At 25.4% G+C, this 6,934-nt stretch overlaps 1 non-coding gene across 1 annotated transcript; it reads right to left on the bottom strand.

The window, feature by feature from the left end:
- Positions 1 to 6,325: 6,325 nt before the first annotated feature.
- Positions 6,326 to 6,432, bottom strand: LOC139860840 (small nucleolar RNA R71). Its single transcript, XR_011763456.1, has one exon. It is a non-coding gene; the product is annotated as a small nucleolar RNA R71 (small nucleolar RNA).
- Between the last annotated feature and the right edge of the window lie 502 nt (positions 6,433 to 6,934).

Raw genomic sequence — 6,934 nt, 5'->3', positions numbered from 1 at the left:
ATAAGTGTATATATAATTGTATATATATATATATATATAAATATATATGTACTATACATAAGTAATATTATATATATAGTAAAATATATAAAATGTATAACTATTAAATATTCAATATATGTTATTATATAATATTAATAATAAAATCGAAGTACAAGTTAAAATATTAAAATTATATTATTAATCATACTGTCATTTTTAAATGTTAGTATTAATATTTGTATTATTAATATTATTATATAAGATATATATAATTTGATAAGTATAAGTTATTATATTATTATTATCATTATTATTATTATTATTATTATTATTATTATTCTTATTATTATCAGTAATAATATTAATATCATTATAACTAATATTATCATTAATAAGAGTATTATTATCATTATTATCATTATTAGTAATTAAAATTATTAAAATTATCATTATTGTTAGTATTAATATTATCTTATTATTATTTATCAATTATTATTAATAATATTTATCCATAATATTACTAATAATATTATTATTGGTATTATTAATTATTAAGAATGTGATAATATATATATACATAAACAAGATATAAATACAGTTATATAAAAACATATACATATATAAAAATACAGGTTTATATATGATAATATATATATATATATATATATATATATATATATATATATATATATATATATATATATATATATATATATATATATATATATATATAAATACGGTTATAATTATTTTAAAATAAATAAATACGTATTCAAGATCATAGGATCCTAAAATCTGTTCTAAATCATTGACAACTGTAATTGATTGATAAAAACTATATCTAATTGTTGAAATTAACATCAAAACAATCCAAATTCGTTTATGAATCGACTTCCAGTTTATTTATTTTTATTATTTTTCCTGAACAATTATTTTTAACCTTCAAATATGCTATAAAATGATTGCATCCAGTTGTAAATGGTACCATTTAACCTACACTATCAACTCACAACTACAATCACCATTTACAGCCTTTAAATTGTCAAAACAAATCAAGAATTAAAAGAGGAACCAGTCGGATGCTCTATTTATGTTTCATTATTCAATTAGAATGATTTCTTAAACCATTTCAAAATGTGTTAATGTAGTCTTGTTAGGAATCTTTTACTTAAACTATCTGGGAAGTTTCAACTTTTAATTTTTTTTATCAAGTTCTAATTTTGGAGTCAAAGTTCAATGTCAAAAAGTCAAAATTTTTGTTCATCACTAAATTCGAGTTCATTTCGACGTTTTAAGTTTAATTGATTCAGGTAGTTTTTAATAGCCATTTACAATCTTTTTCATGTTGTGATCGTGATCTAAAACACACTACAATTTCGAATTTGATTTAGAGTTTAACGTGTTCTTAAAATTGTCTGTTTCAATTTATTTTGTTTATATTATCTACTGTAAATTAATTTGATCAATATATAATTGTTGCTGGATACATTCTAAATCCTAATAAATTAGTTGCTAGCCAGTTTCGATCCTTGCTCATTTGAATTGGATTGAAGAAGAAAGAGGGATAGTATAATACGGGTTTTTATATAATCGAAAATCAATATATTTGAGAAAAACAGAAATGGTCGAGTGGTTTGGTTGTTTGTGTATAAGCGGGAGGTCTCGGGTTCGAGCCCGGTCGTGGGCATTTTTTTGGAAAACCATATAAAGGTAGTCTTTAATTGTTATATTTATTATTATGATTAATATTATTATTGTTATAAATTATTATTGTTTGTTATTAGTGTTATTATTATTGTTACTATTATTAGTATTATTATTATCAAGATTACCATTATTATAATTATCAATATTGTTATTGTTAGTAATATTATTATTGTTATTATTACAAATATATGTATTAGGATACAATTATCATTTATTATTATTATGATAATAATTAATATTATTAGTATTATTATGAAAATAATAAAATTATTGTTTTTCATTAATATTAGTATTAGTATCATTTCTATTAGTATTATTAACATATTTAAAATTTGTAATATCATTATGGTCATTATTATTGTTATAAGTACTATCTTAATAATATCATCATTATTATTAAGATTATCATTATCAGTACTATTATTATAAAAACTTATTATTATCATTACTAACAAGTTATTTAAAGTTACCATTAAAACAAAAAGTATTATGATTATTAGTAATATCAATATCATTATTATTAAAAGTATTATGAAGATAAAAATAAAAGTTTTAAAAATATTATTATAAGTATATATTAACAAATTATTTTAGAAATTTTCATATATAACAATTTAGTTATTTTTTTATTATAACATTAAACAGATATACATATATAATAATACAATTATAAAAATATTAATCATTTTGAATGTATACACAGATTAAAAATATATGTTATTAATATAAAAGTGGTGTACCTAATAAATTTATATATATATATATATATATATATATATATATATATATATATATATATATATATATATATATATATATATATATATATATATATATATATATATATATATATTCATTTGATTACGATTATATGTATTAATGAATATACAAATGATATAGGTTCGTGAATCCAAGGCCAACCCTGCATTGTTCAGTTTCGACGTATGAATATTTTTACTACATGATAATGCTAAAAACGAACACATATTTCATAGCATTATCCCTCAAGAAAGACAAGATTTTAGTTGCAGTTGTTCTATTTACAAGTGATATTCGTTTAAATAATAAAAGGTGAAGACAAAAGGCAGATTCGACGATTTGAAGACGCAAACGACCAAAAAGCTCAAATGTACAAAGTACAATCCAAGTGGTTCAATATATTGATGAGAAACGTCTAAAAATTACAAACGTAAAAGCCGCAAAATGCAAAGTACAAGATATTAAATTATACGAAAAGGCGTTCGAAAATCCGGAACTGAGACATGAACCAACTTTCAACGCTCGACGCAACGGAACTGAAAATACAAGTCAACTATGCAGAAGAATATAATATAATATTTAAATAATTCATAGTAAGAATAATAATAAATAATAAAAAGTTGTTAATTGAGCATAGTTAAGGGGTCATAAGTGAAAATTTCAAATCAACATTTGCCTATAAAACGAGACTACGGAGAATGAAGAAAGACACACCTTTTTCCAATCTTCTTTCTCTATATATGTAATTTATATATATTAATAATTTTAATTTTAATTTAAGTTTAATAATAATTGAGTTATTGTAAGAAATGTTTTACGGATTTTAAAGTCGGAACTCTGTCTGTGTAACGCTACGCGATTATTCACCACTGTAAGCTATGTTCTTCCTTTTTAAATTAATGTCTCGTAACTAAGTTATTATTATGCTTATTTGAGCTGAAGTAATCATGATGTTGGACTAAATATTAAAGATTGGGTTATTGGATTTTGTACCATAATTAGGGTATGGACAAAAGACCGACACTTGTGGATATTGGACCATGGACCATTAATAGATGGGGGGTATTGTCTAATCGAATGACAACTCTTTGGAGTCTGTCGAACCTATCTTCAAATTAGTTAATCTAATAATTATTAAATGATTATGCATGTCCTATTTAGTGACGTTTATACGACATCTTTTACAATCATTTAATTAATCAATTGGGTTGGGTAATTTATTATTCATTCTGGCCAAGTGGGTAAATTAATAATCACGAACTAATTAAAACATGGGTGGATTACATACAAGGGTAATTGGTGTAATTGTTAACAAAGTATTAAGACCTTGGATTACACACAGTCGATAACCTGGTGTAATTATTAACAAAGTATTAAGACCTTGTTACAGTTTGAATCCCCAATTATTTTGAATATTTGACTTCGGTTATAAGGTTAATTTGACGATCATTTTATAATTATGACCGATGAACTATTATGGGCAAAAACCAGATAGGTATCAAATAAATCCAGAACAACGGACAATTAGCCCATGGTAATAAATTAAAATCAACACGTCGAACATCATGATTACGGAAGTTTAAATAAGCATAATTCATTTATTTTATATCTCATCGTACTTTTATTTACTGTCATTTTATTTATCGCACTTTTAATTTATTGTACTTTTAATTATCGTCATTTACTTTACACTTTAAATTAAGTTATATTTTGCATTAGGTTTTAATTGTGACTTAAGTTTTAAAATCGACAAACCGGTCATTAAACGGTAAAAACCCCCAAAGTTACCTATAATTACTATATATCACTAAATCTAGTTTAACTACTTAATTAACTAATTTGACCTAGTAAGACACCCAATAATAGTGTCCACGGATCGACCTCCCGGACTTTACCTTAGCTATATTATTACACGATAGGTATACTTGCCTTTTGTGTTTTAGTTTAATTTAGGTGATTTCTTGTAGTAAATAAATATAAAACTGATAGCCGTTTCATACACACCTTAGAGAACACATCAAGTTTTTGGCGCCGCTGCCGGGGACACTTTTGTGTCTTCACGGGGTATTTAATTTTTAATTTTTTAGTTTTTGATTGATTAAAGATATATTAATTTAAATATAATAATTTAATAAATATAATAATATAATAATATTGAAATAAAATATAATAATATAATAATATTGAAATAAAATATAATAATATAATAATAATTTTGAATCAAATTTGAATCGTAAAGTTTTAAAAAGTCGTATTTATTAAATACTTTAGGGGTATATTATGTAACTTATAATTAATAATTTCTATCATGTCGCTTTCATGTGAATAGTAAATTAATTAATTTCGTTTTATTTACTATTCATGAATAGTAAATGAGTTAAAAAAGTTTTTTAAAAAATAATAAAAAAAAATTATTAATTTTGTAAGAAAAAAATTAAAATCCTTAAAAATGAAATATTAAAATCGTTAAAAAAATAAAAAAAATTTAAAAAAAAATTTAAAAAAAATAATTTTAAAAATATATATATATATATATATATATATATATATATATATATATATATATATATATATAAGATTTTGTCTATAAAATTAAAAAAATATATATATTTATTTTAAGTTTTATTACCTTTAGATTTTTAGACTCTAGTTACAACTTTTAGTATTAAGTTTAGTTTTGCCATAGTTATTTTTATACTTTTAGATTTTTAGGCTTTGCCGTAAAATCCCTTAAGTGCTTTTTCTTTAGACTAAGATTTAGGTGGCTTAAAATTTTACGACGCCGTGTTAAAATTCTAGTATCATTTTAAGTAATTGCCGTTTTTCGTTTAGAATCCCTTTTAAGTTTCGACGCGCTACTTTCTTATTTTTATTTTTCGACCTTTTATTTTTTCGACGTTTTTCGACGCAATCTTTTTCTTTCTTATTTCTCGACGCTCTAGTTTTTAGGACATAGAATTTTCTATTTCTTCTCTAAAATTTCAAACGAAACATTATTTTAAGCGATTAAATTGATAGGCATCTAAATTTTCTGGTTCATAGTAATAGTTGGATTTGTTAGTGGCGAGTTGTGGGCTTCCGATTTAAAGGGTCCTGGCTACCTGCTGCATCTATTGGCTATTCGAAACGTGGGCAAAATCAGAAAAGTCTATTAATTTGATAACTTATATAATTTTTATTTTTATAACTAATAGGATATTCAGTGAATGCACCGAGCAAAACGTTCACCACCTTTCATACGTTCACCACCTGTAACTCGATCAAGGCATCTAGCCAATATTGTTGCCGTTGATTTTTCTTTAGAATCATCATCTAGTAGAACAAGTTCTCCAACTCAAATTTCCGATAATCCATTTTTTGAACCCGACTTCACAACTGAGAATCCGGAGGATATTCAAGGACAATTCCAAGATCCTGAACCACTAATCATTCCTCCTGAACCACAAATAGTTAAATCAGAATCTTCTAGTGATTCGGATTCAACAAATTCAATTATGGAATTAACGGAACCTCAAAGTATGTAAGACCGAATGAGAGCCACATGCACGGGCCAAGGTCACGCCATTAATCAGCCAGATGTTAGAGCATCAGATTTTGAAATCAAAGGACAAATCCTACACATGATCACCAATCAGTGCCAATTTGGTGGCACAACAAAAGAAGATCCAAACGAACATCTTCGAACTTTTAATAGGATTTGTAATCTATTTAAAATCCGAGAAGTTGAGGATGAAACTATTTTCTTATGTTGTTCCCATGGACTTTAAAAGGAGAAGCCAAAGATTGGTTAGAATCGTTACCTGAAGGAACGATTGACTCATGGGATATTTTAGTTGAGAAATTTCTTCAAAGATTCTTTCCGGCATCTAAAGACGTGAGACTTCAAAGAGAAATTGCCATGTTCGTGCAAAAGCCAAATGAAATATTATATGAGGCATGGACAAGATTCAGAAGGATGTTGAGAGGATGTCCTCAACACGGTTTAGATACTTTTCAAATAGTGCAAATTTTCTATAAAGGCGTCGACATCGCCACACGAAAAGACATCGACACAGCAGCTGGTGGTTCCATTATGAAGAAAACCGCAACCGAAGCTCACAAGATCATTGATAACACAGCATCTCACTCTCATGAGTGGCATCAGGAAAAAGATATTTTTCATTCATCTAAAGCGGCTAGAGCCGATTCTAGCCATAACTTTGATTCTGTTTCCGCAAAAATAGATGCTTTTGAGAGACGAATGGAAAAGATGACTAAAGATATTCATGCAATACGAATCAGTTGTGAGCAATGCGGTAGACCACACTTAACGAAAGATTGTAATGTTGAGCAAACGATGGAACAACGAGAGAATGTTTCCTACATAAACCAAAGGCCGGGAAATAATTATCAAAATAATTATCAACCGCCATGGCCAAACTTTAATCGAAATCAAAACATTCTTTACAATCCAAATGGACCCAATAATAACTCATACAACTAACAA

The sequence above is a fragment of the Rutidosis leptorrhynchoides genome, chromosome 7 (assembly GCF_046630445.1).
Source record: "Rutidosis leptorrhynchoides isolate AG116_Rl617_1_P2 chromosome 7, CSIRO_AGI_Rlap_v1, whole genome shotgun sequence".
Lineage (NCBI taxonomy): Eukaryota > Viridiplantae > Streptophyta > Magnoliopsida > Asterales > Asteraceae > Rutidosis > Rutidosis leptorrhynchoides.
The sequence above is the reverse complement of the archived record's forward strand: the minus strand, read 5'-3'. Positions and strand labels throughout refer to the sequence as shown.